The following is a 12,347-nucleotide window of genomic DNA, read 5'->3' as shown; positions in this document are numbered from 1 at the left end:
TGTTTCATCTACAAAATCAAAAACGGTGTTCTAACTTCAAAAAGCATAACAGAATCACTGTTGCCACACACCAAAAAGAAACATATCGAAGAATTACAGAAGAGCTGTTGCCACACAACAAAAGAAATATAGTTACAAAAATCATGAGGGAATACTTCACACAATAATAAAACAAAAACACACTTTCGAAAAATAAACAATAATAATAAAAAATAGTACTTATGAAAAATAATAAAATAGTAATAATAAAATTCTTATATTTCAAAATAAACAAGTGAAAATATTGTCTTGATTAAGCAACATGCGGTGTACTTTTATTTTCTCAATCATGCACCCGAAGTACTTTTACATTTTTTCGGAATTAAATAATGCGAGTGTTGAAATATTATTATTATAATTTTTTAAATGCAACTTGAACTTTATTGAAGCAGAAGAAAGATATTTAATATCCCTTTTGACGCTTGATGAAACACAGGTAGTTAGCCTAGTCACATTCCTGATTTTACGTAATTTATCGTTCCATATTGTGTCTGCATTCCAACAACCAGACAAATTATGTATATATAAATAAGAACAATAATTTCCAACTCCCTGAAACAATAAATAGAATATAGAAAAGGGGATGAAAGATGAATATCCTCTCCAAGGTCTCTCTCTTTTTATCCGGTTTTTAATTCTCAAACTGGCAAAACTGGTTTTGGCCATCTCGCAGATGTTGGGATAGCAGGTAAGCCAGGTGGTCAGTATCTGCGCTGCACTGAAGTGTGACACCTGGAGTAGAATTCTCAACGACGACAAAACATGGATTCTTCCAATCGCTCAAATATGTTGGGAGGGGGGATCATCAATTTTGGATTCTTTATTAATAACACTAGGGTATCGAAATAAGACGAAACATGTGTTTCACAAAATGCTAAAAACTACGGAACTACAAAACAGGACCACTAAAGAGTAAATGTTCTTGCTACATTTCATAAATATCGTGAAAATTCGACAATATTACAAACTCTATTAAAATAATACAGCAGAACTTCGATTATCCGATTCTGTTCGGAAAAATTACTGTTCGTTCAACGACACTTCGGATAATTAGGATGAATATACAATTTTCTGCACAATCTCAAGGGTTACTTAGGAACATAATAGCATTTGCTCTTTTTCCCAAATTTAACACACACAATTTTTTAAAAAAATTTACGTATCCAATTGGATTATTCAATCAATGACTAAGCACACTAGGATTGCCAGTCTAAGTGAGAGATGCCTTCGTGGAGGAATTTCTAAGAAAAAACTGGCTCGTATTCACAAGTCGAGTTTTTTTTTTTTTTTTTTAATGAAATTCTTTTGTAATAGCTAAAGAGAAATTGTTGCCACTTGCGAAAAATATTTGTTGTGAAGCCGTACACAAGCGATCCAGAGGAAGACGAAAATTTTTTTTTATGTTGTACATCTTACACTTCTGGAGACTAATATTTAAATTAGCAGGTTACCGAAAACGTTTAACTTAAAATTATTTTAAATATTAACTGAAATCTGAACAAAAGTTGCAATTTTGTAACATTAAAAAAATTGTAAATGTTTAATGGTAAATATTTTTATTTTTAACGTATTATCCAATACTTTTTAGTATTCAGATTGCAATATTTTTTAACTATTAATTAAAACACACGAAATTGCTTTTTTTTCTTTCAAAGAACAAACTCTTTTATACAAGGCCTTCTGCGAATTCCTATTAAGCATACAATTTGAAATGCATCTATTTTTCCCATGGTGGCTACCATAATCCATCAAATTCTTCCAACGCGAGCTTTATAACCGCGGAATTAGATAATTATTCTAAAGTGTACATTTTATAAAATTCCTCGTAATATCATTATTATTTTTATTTAAATATTATTTATATTTATTGGACAATGCAGATTATTTATCAGTTTAATCTTCTCTAAAGGAAAATTGCACTGGTAACATCTTAACTCGCATAACTCAAAAATGATTAATCGTAAAACGTTGAAATTTCGTATATGGGACTGCTATAACATCCCTTTTTGTTATAGCACCTCCCTTTTTTACTGCAATCGGCGGTACCAAAAATGTATATATATATACACTTTCGGCTATAAAGTCCTTAGCCAGGCTTTATTTTCGCAAAATTTTTAAATGACGAAAATATTCATGTTTTGGCAGATTTTAAAATAAAAGTATTTTGGGCATTCCCCCCCCCCCAAAAGCTTGCAGGTTCTTCGCACTTAAACCCTAAAATTAAATTAAACATCAGAATCACAAAACAACTTAAAACAGCATATCTTTAAAATTTCCGATACGCACTCTCACGCACTGGAGATAATTTTTTCTTTCTTTTTCCATTGTTCGTAGCCATTGTTCGCTTTGAAATCCTCGAGTTTCATAATCAAAAACTCGTAAATGCTTTACAAAATATGAAATAGATAATAAAACAAATTCTAAATTTGGGCTTCCAGATGCCCACATTCGGGTGGAGACTTAACGTTCAGAATTGGATGGCTCTAGGTCCGTTATTTTATCACAGTGCGAGAAACATACATACGTACATTTATGCAGATTCTTCACTATTTAATTTCTTTAAATATAATACAGGGCGATAATATTTGGTGGCAACAATCTGAAACGTGATTCCGACTTTTAAAGCTTTCGACGCAAAATGCCAAAACGACATTAATAGCCCATCTGGGCTAACGACCTTCGGGCTGATAATAAGAAACGTAGAAAGGACCAAGCTTGAGCGGTTGATACATATCTGATACAAATAATTTCGACCGAAAATTTTTTGTTTGCTTTATTTTTTACAAATATGGAACACACTTATGTAAAGCTTTACAAATGTGTTTAATATAAGTAACTACTTTGTTTCTGGGCGTGGAAGGGGAAACTTTTGTCAATAAAATATTTTGTCAAAATAATGGTGCTACTTTGGTAGACGGTTGCACGAATTTTGGCGATTTTCCTTTGGCGAGTAATACAACTTATAGTAAACCCATTGCTGGATAAGTTATTTATGGTAACCGATACTTTGTTGTCATTTTATTTAAAAAAGAATACGTTTTATTGTGCATAAGTTCCGTGTTTAAAATATTATTTATGGCTTTTAAATATTAAAAATCAATTTAATTTTGCATTTTTATTTGAAATAAAAATTTTATTGTTTATCATATTTTATGAAGTTTTATGTTGTGGATGATGTAATCATCAATGACGTCACCTCACTTTAAAAGTAATTCGCTTTAATATGTATAAATTTAATCTATTGTTTTAAACATTATTTATGGCTGTTAAATATTAAAATACAATTTAATTTTGCATTTTTTTAAAAAATTATTTTATTATCCATGAATTTTTAAATAATTTTAGTTCTAGCCGTGATGTAATAAGCTCTCTGATTGGTTATAGAATATTTGTGCATTAACGAGCTGTAATCAGCTCCCTGATTGGTTACTGACAATTTGTGCATTTCCGCGTCGTTTTAAAATTTAATTCATATCTTCGAATTCCTTCAAAGATGTTATCTAAATTATGATTCTGATTTTTTTTTGTGGTACTTATCAATAAACAACAGGTTAAATACTCAAAAAAATGTAAGTACATATTTTTCTTTTATTTTATAATTGTATACTTCAATTTTTGTTAAAAAAATTAATACTCTATTTTCAGAAATTGCTGAGATAATTATTTTCCATATGTTTTAATGTTAATTATATTCTATATAACGTATTTTAAAGTATTTGAATTTAATAATATTCTAATTCTTTTAAATGTTGGTATGATGGTTTTTAATTCGATAGTCAATTTCAGTAATATTTTAATCTAATTAAACGTTGGCCCAATGTTTTTATAGCGGTGTTTTTATTCTCTTCTTTGCTATATGAAAGTAATAATAACCTTAATTTAGTATTTTATACTCGTAGTAAATGTATTTATTTACATTTGCCTGCCATCTTAAAAAACGACATTTTCAACTAAAAATTAATCCATTACTTTTAATGATATTTATCTTTTTTTACAGTTTCGAATACTTTACTATGCGTAAAAACAGCGTTTTTCAAGATGGCTGACGTTTGTAAAAATCGCGCCAACAATTCCGCCAACGTAAATCGCCAAAAATCCGTGCAACCGTCTACCAAAGTAGCACCAAAATAATTTTTACAGTGATTTTAACATACCACAAAATTATTTTCACTTGAACAGTAAGGAATTTTTAACGTTTACATTACATTAAAGAGATAGCCTATCTTATAACTCCCACATTACAAAATTTTTGAAAGGAAAGGGGGGGGAATGCCATGTTAAAACGCCAAACACTTATTCTTTAAGCGAGTTCAGAGGACCCCCCCTTGCTTATAATGAAGTTGTTCTATATTTATACATTTCTTAGTATTGCACCGTGTGTACGACATTTTCTTCTCTCTCCGTCTTTTCCAACATTTAATAGATTTTAAAAAGGAAGGGAGAAAGACTCAGTGACTTGAAACTTTCATATGTTTCAGACGATCTATGAAATGTGTGTATACCTTGCCAAATTTAGTAACGAATTCAGTACCCCTTGCTGACTGAGAGAGTGCCATTTTCTCAGGAGTGTAGAAACTGCGCTAAAGATTATTTATTTTTAATTAGCTAAAAACGTTTTGTCCACACTTGATTGAATTAATTAATTGAAATTCATTGATATCGAAATAAATTTCCTAATATTTGCGCAATAGCAGCAAAGTAATATAATAATAATTTATTTACTAATGGAATACTGAGTATATTATCTCCTTACATAAAGATAGTAGAATTGTATCTGAATGAAGTAACCCAGAAGCATTGAAATTCAATCCCGAAAATATTTTTTTTTTAAAAAAGAAACTTTAATTTTAATCGTGAAAAAAATAGAAATGGAAACTTTTAAAATGAAAATTAAAGTGTATGTGTGTGTGCGAAAAAATTCCAGTTACATGGACTTCATAAATCCGACGCTCCAGTTATCCGAATTCGCTTGTTTTTCTCATTTCCAAACAAAGTAACAATTTTGTGGCAAAACAAAAACAGAAGACAACAAACAGTAATTTAATAATAACAACAAATACTGACATCATCATTAACACAAAAGGCTGACGACCTCCTGTAGTTAAATTTCGGCCATTTTGGGAATAAAACATGAGCGTTCTAGATTACGGCTGCGAATTCTAGAACAAGTGACAGTCATGGTCCCAAATGAAGTAATAATGAGAATATGCGAAGAAAATACGAAGGTGAATAACAAAAAAATACTCAAAGCATGTACCATCCAAAAATAAACAAGCAGAACAGGAACATCGCATGAATGTTCCCGAGACGGAAGATTCTGACGGCAAAGAGGCCTTAGTTCCTCTGACAAGAAGTTGACCCCAAAACCGAATTCAAGCATGAACCGTGGGACACATATTAATTACGAAAAATTCTCGAAGACAAGAAGTAACTTCTTGTTTCTGGTACGCTTGGCTAAACAAAAATTAGATCGACAGCAGGACTTAAAAAATAAACAATCGTCTGATTCCGTATTTCAATACAACGATATTGTTTTCGAAATCTATCATGTTGTAGCTTACATATTTCAGAATATGTACGAAAAAATAATACAAATCAGCAAAACTATATTTATAAAAGCTTCTGTAGTAATTTTAACATTTAAGTTTTATACTATTTTAAAATTCTGTAAGATTTATAAAAGAAAATTAATTTTGAATTGTATTAAAAGAGTATACAAAATGAAAAACTTCTCATTTTTTGCGTATCTTAATTCTGTCACTTAGATCGCCACCGCCACCACCACCACCACCACCAACAACAATAATAATAATAATAATAATAAATAAATAAATAAATTGAAAGGTTTCAGATTTTTAAATTACATCCAAGGCGACCTTTTTTTAACATTTTGTGTATAACCTTTATTTATTAAATATCATTAAATAAAATCTTCGCACTTAAACCATAAACTTCAGTTCAAGAGCAATATCGCAAAGTAATTTTAAATTGAGCCCATCTTTAGAATTTCCGATACACAGTCTCGCGCGCTGGAGATAAAAATGTTTTTTCCTGTACAACGTACCATGACTTGCTTTGAATTCCTTGAGTTTTTTTAATCAAAAATTCGTCAAAGTTTTACAAATTATGCAATCGATAATAAAACAAATTCCATATTCGGGTGGAGACGTACGCTATGCAAAATTGGATGGTTCCAGCTACCGTTGTTTTATCACAGTGCGAGAAACATAAATACATTTATGCAGATTCTTCATTATTTAATTTCTTTAAATTCTTCATTATTTAATTTCTTTGGTGTACCAAATGACTTTATTCACTATTCTACTAAGAGTTTCAAATGTAAACAAATGGCGGCTCCGTTAGGCTGAGCGCCACTTAAATTTTTATATTGTTGATAATTCTACAACAATTGTATGCAGATTACATAAAGGCATAAAAACCTTAAGCGGAACATAAGAGCAGCACCATTTAATCACTTTTAAAGCAAAAAAATGCACAATTTGCCAAAATGTAAGGATAAAAAAATGAGCTCACTGAACCGGCTAGGAGGGTAAAATTTGATTTTCTACTCATAATTTAGTTATTCTAGTCTTTACTTGCTATTTTCTCAAAATTCCACTGTTTATTTATTTTTATCTTAATCCCCCCCCCTCCCCAACATTTGGTTTTCAATTTTTACTTCCTTGTACGAAGTAAAAAGGAAGTATTGTAATCACGAAAAGTTTCAGGCAGCATATTTCAACGAAAATATCCATTTTGACCGCTATCGAATGCAATTTAACGATGTTTTTGCGTGATATCTGTACGTAAGGACAGAATAAAATACTCTTTTCCTTCAAAACAATTATAAAACTGCTTTAAAATGAATTCTGAAGAGAATTTTTAGTGGCGTCTGTACGAACGTATGTACGTATGTGCGTGCGTACGTTCGTATCTCACATAACTCAAAAACGAGTAGCCTCAGAACGTTGAAATTTTGTATGTAGGACTGCTATAACATGTAGATGTGCACCTCGTATTTTGGTTGCAATCGGCCGCACCAAACGTACATAAATATATTTATAAATATATCCACTCTGTTACCCAGCTCTGTGATCTCAGTTTCTTTACTCTTATACGTTTGTAAATTGTACATTTTTTTCCTTTAAAAATGATTGAATTATGTTGTTTTTATCTTCCGGTTAAGGATTTTATGTCTTTAGTAAATCTGTGTGCAATATTTTTTAGAATTAGCAGCAATTTTAAAATTGTTTAATTGCCGCTAAGTCTGTTTTTAATGGCGGCCATTGATGTTTACATTTGAAAGAGGAGACTAGTGGATTTGTTGCCAATCTAGAGAAACTTAGCTTCGCAACAAGAAAGATAACGCATTCATTTATTATTGCCAATTAAATCATGCTTAATTCTTTCTAGAATTTTTTCGAGGAAATAAGCGTTTGAAATTTACTTCGTAATTTTTAATATAGATATTTTGAGTTTTTATGTATTTTTGCCTTCTCGCGAAGTGAGAACTGAATAAATTAAATGAGAAATACTCAAGCGTCTGTGAAAAACTGTTTCTTTTTTGTTTTGTTTGCCTAATTTCTTTTATACATAGTTCTAGCTTTATTATAGTATTTGAATAGAACATGTGGCAACGATTAGATAATTCTTTAAATGATATACATTTTGTGCATTCTGAGTTATAATATGAATGAAATATAATACTGTTAAGTAAACCTTGCGCCAGAGTTTCGCTATGGTAAACAAAGTGAATTTTAAAGAATGCATTTATTCTATTGTGGTTTATGCGCTGTCGGCGAAGTAGGTTTAATTCAATCCAATAAGTTTAAATAAAATGCAAGAAAAAATGCGTATAATTTAATATTCTGTACAAGGAAGTCATGTGGTGTACACATCAGATTTTTCTTTTACCCTTTCTTACATGGATGACGAAACACGAATTGAATAATTGAAGAGTTAGGTGTGGAAGCAACTTCCCCTTGATAAGTCTGTCTCCTGCCTGCTCAACAATTATTCACTTATGCATTTTTAAAAATTTTTAGGATTTAAAAAATTTACTGGAATTATATATTATATATTTATTATATATTCATAGATTTTGATACTTGCACTTGATTTACATATGCTCTCAGAATTTAAATGATACTGTAAATTAGTTCGCAACAATAATTAATCATTTATTTGTAATTTCAATTTAATTAACTTAATTAATTTATATATATATTTTCCAATTTAATTTTAACTTTATATGCTTTACGTTTAATTTATATATATACGCACTTTTGGTTCTGCCGATTGCAATAAAAAAAGGCAGTGCACAACTAGATGTCACAACAGTCTCATATACAAAATATCAACGTTATACGTTTTTAATTTATGCAAAATACATATTAAATGTATTCGAAAGCAGTCAAAATGATCTTTCATTGAAATATCCGCGACCACAATTTTCACAAGTATTTCGCGACCACAATACTGCCTTTACTTCGTACAAGGAAGTAAAAAATTATTCTGAACACAAAGAAAACACGAGTTGAACATTGTACAGGACACAGTAGGTTGATTGGCTATTTTAAAATTTAAAGCATTATGAATTTGTTAATGAATTGGGGAGGGGGGGTCTTACCAGTAACAATAGAATATGAAAGAAACTAATGAAAATTTCAGTTAACAATAGACAAATACTAGGAATTTCATTATATTATTTTATAAATTTTTCAATTACGTAATGCTACCGTTTATATTTCACGCCGAAATTAATAATGCGATGTACCTGATTCATGGAAACATTAACAAATGCGCATCATGTGATCGTTCAATCTATTTTTCCAATTATTTTACAATCGCGGAAAGTGTTCTGGAAAATGTTTTAAACCAAGCGTATCATCAAGAAGGATCAACTCACGCAAAACTAACTACGGCCAAAGATAAAATCGAAATTTGTAAACAGTTCGGAAAATGCTTCTTTCCACCCTTTTCATCACGCCTAGAGATACGCGGAACTTCAACACTCAAGGTTTCGTAAATAAGAGTTGCTTCATAACTGTCACTGTAACTGATTTACTACTACTTTCTGTTAAGATTTCATAGTTCGGAAAATCCAAGCGGGTTTATCTCAAAAGTTGAACGAAACTTTCTTCACCGTAATACGAAAAGTTTAGGCCCACCAGCGGCCGAGCGGTAAAGACGCTGAACACTGGTAGTTCGGTCGGAGGTTCGAATCCCGCGAACGGGCTGGCTGCATGGGCGTTTTCGTGGTTTTCCCCATGTGTAACGTGTATACGAGCCAGTTTCCCTTAGAAAGTCCTCCACGAAAGGCATCCCTCCCTTTAGGCAGATAGCCCTCGTGTGCTTTGCCATAATTAAATACACCACACACCACGAAAAGTTTATTTTAGCTTCCTCTTCTCTCATAATGATAAATTTTGTAATACAGAGATTATAACAAATATAAAACTGTAAGCCTCCCGTTTAAATTTGTATAGCGAAATCTTAAAAAATAAAAAAAAATTTAAAAAAAAAAAAATTTAAAAAAAAAATCTGAAATGTTTCAGATTTTAAATTACGTCCAAAGGGGCGTTTTTTAACATTTTGTGTGTTACCTTTCTTTATTAAATATCATGTTCCTCGCACTTAAACCATAAGATCCAGTGCAACAGCAAAATCGCAAAATAGTTTTAAAACGAGCATATCTTTAGAATTTCCGATACAGAGACTCACGCGTTGGAGATAAAAATGTTTTTTCTGCACAAGGTTGCCATTGCTCGCTTTGAAATCCTTGAGTTTGTTAATCAAAAATTCGTCAAAGTTTTAAAAAATAGGAAATCGATCATAAAACAAATTTCAAATTTCAAATTTGGTCTTCCACATGCTCATATTCGTTGGAGGATTACGTTATTCAAAATTCGATGACTCTATGTACCGTTGTTTTATCACAATACGAGAAATATACATACATTTATGCAGATTTTTCATTATTTAATTTCTTCAAATATAATGCAGGACTCTAACATTTTGTGGCAACAGTTTGAAAAGTGAACCGACATTTATGAGACCGACGCAAAATGCCAAAACGAAACTAATAGTCCTTCGGGATTCAACTCCCTTTGGACTAAAAAGAAATATTTATTCGAATACATGTGGCAACAGTAGTTTGCCGTTCGTTTGTTGTTCGAAAAATAAAATATGGTCTTACAAAGTCTCATTTGGGTTTTTAATAAATAAATTCTGAACAACGTAATTTCTAAGTTCCACTGTTTTTCAGACTTTACAAATCCCTTAAAAAATTTATTTCATTGTGTTTTCGCTAATTTTTTTCGTTGAAACGTAAATGAAAATTAAACGCCCGAAGGGGTGCTTTTTTTTAAGTTTTATGTGTTACCTTTATTTATCAAATATCATTTTCTTTGCACTTAAATCATAAAATTCAGTTAAACAATCATAAAATCAGATTTAATATTACGCTAAAAGGGACTTTTTTTAACGTTTTTTGTGTTATCTTATTAAATATCTTATTAATTCTTCGCACTTAAGAACCATAAAATTCAATTCAAGAGCAACATCGTAGAATAATTTAAAAAAGAGCAAATCTTTAGAATTTCCGATACACAGTCTCGCACGCTGGAGATATATCCCCCCCCCGTACAGTGTTGCCATTGCTCGCTTTGAAATCGTTGAGTTTTTTAATGAAAAACTCATAAAAGCTTTACAAAGTATGAAACAGGTAATAAAACCAATTCCGAATTCCAAATTTGGGCTTCCAGGTGCTCATATTCGAATGGAGGACTACGTTATTCAAAATTGAATTAAAGTTAGTTACTGTTGTCTTTTGATTCTTCATTATGTAATTTCTTGAAATATAATGCAGGGCTCTAATTTTTGTTAATTTGCTAATTAATAGCCCTTCTGGGCTAATGTCCTTTGGGCTAAAATTTCGAATTTTTTTTGGAATAATGACACCAAGCTTTAATAATAACTTTAAATAATGAATATTGGAATAATGACTTTAAAATCATGACTGATCTAGTAATGTTTACGGAAAGCATATTAATAAAACAATGTGCGCCAGACGAAAATACCCCTGGAATATGAAGATAAAAAGTCATGCGATGCACAGCACTTCAGCGTTGCGAGTGGAATAAAATTATGCGAACATTAAAACGATTGTACGATGAAATCAGCAAGGCTTTCAAGCGTACAGAATCTGCCAGTGCATATATTTATTAGGGGTCAACTAATTTTGGACTTCATGCGCCGCCAACGATGCATTCACTAAATGTCAATAATAGTGGTGATCATTATGAAATATGGCTTCTTAAAGTGTGACGAAAATTGAGTGGTAGAGGTAACATATTCCCAAACAGAAAGGTCTGCCGTCCACAAGAAAAAAAGATTCTACCCGAGCATGAGGGAATGATTCGAACATCAGAACAAATACTCAACAATTAATTTTTTGTATCAGAAATCATAATTTTCATTGCTTCAAAAAATGCTATATAGTAAAAAAAAATGCACATTAAAAAAACAAATACGTTTAAAAACATCTGAAAGCTTTCAGATTTTAATGATCTCCCAGGAACGTTTCTTACTTTCTTACTTCTCGCTGAGTTCACAGTCTAACAGTTTGCTGTTTCGCTGTTATACACATTCAAGCCGCCCCCTTCCTCTTCTTCTTCTACTCTTTATATATATATATATATATAAAGCTTTATTATTATTATTAGTCCAAAGGGATTGTCCCTGAAGGACTATTGTTTTCGTTTTGCGATTTTGCGTGGGACTCATAAACGTCGGTTCACTTTTCAAACTGTTGCCACAAAATGTTAGAGTCCTGCATTATATTTGAAGAAATTAAATAATGAAAAATCTGCATAAATGTATGTATATTTCTCGTATTGTGATAAAACAACGGTACATAGAGTCATCGAATTTTGAATAACGTAATCCTCCAACGAATATGAGCATGTAGAAGACCGAATTTGAAATTTGAAATTTGTTTTATGATCGATTTCCTATTTTTTAAAACTTTGACGAATTTTTGATTAACAAACTCAAGGATTTCAAAGCGAGCAATGGCAACGTTGTGCAGAAAAAACATTTTTATCTCCAGCGCGTGAGTCTCTGTATCGGAAATTCTAAAGATAGGCTCGTTTTAAAACTATTTTGCGATATTGCTGTTGCACTGGATCTTATGGTTTAAGTGCGAGGAACATGATATTTAATAAAGAAAGGTAACACACAAAATGTTAAAAAAACGCCCCTTTGGACGTAATTTAAAATCTGAAACATTTCAGATTTTGTTTTTT

At 31.1% G+C, this 12,347-nt stretch overlaps 1 protein-coding gene across 1 annotated transcript in view; it reads right to left on the bottom strand.

Moving 5' to 3' along the window:
* The window catches only part of LOC146998993 (uncharacterized), a 100,501-nt gene that overhangs the window by 60,619 nt on the left and 27,535 nt on the right, over window positions 1-12,347 (bottom strand). The gene's annotated exons all lie outside the window — the stretch shown is intronic.

Source organism: Stegodyphus dumicola, chromosome 2 (assembly GCF_044657685.1).
Source record: "Stegodyphus dumicola isolate Sdum_Otavi_A_Nest chromosome 2, ASM4465768v1".
In the NCBI taxonomy this organism is placed as follows: domain Eukaryota; kingdom Metazoa; phylum Arthropoda; class Arachnida; order Araneae; family Eresidae; genus Stegodyphus; species Stegodyphus dumicola.
Note: the sequence above shows the minus strand (reverse complement) of the source record. Positions and strands in the feature narration are given on the sequence as shown.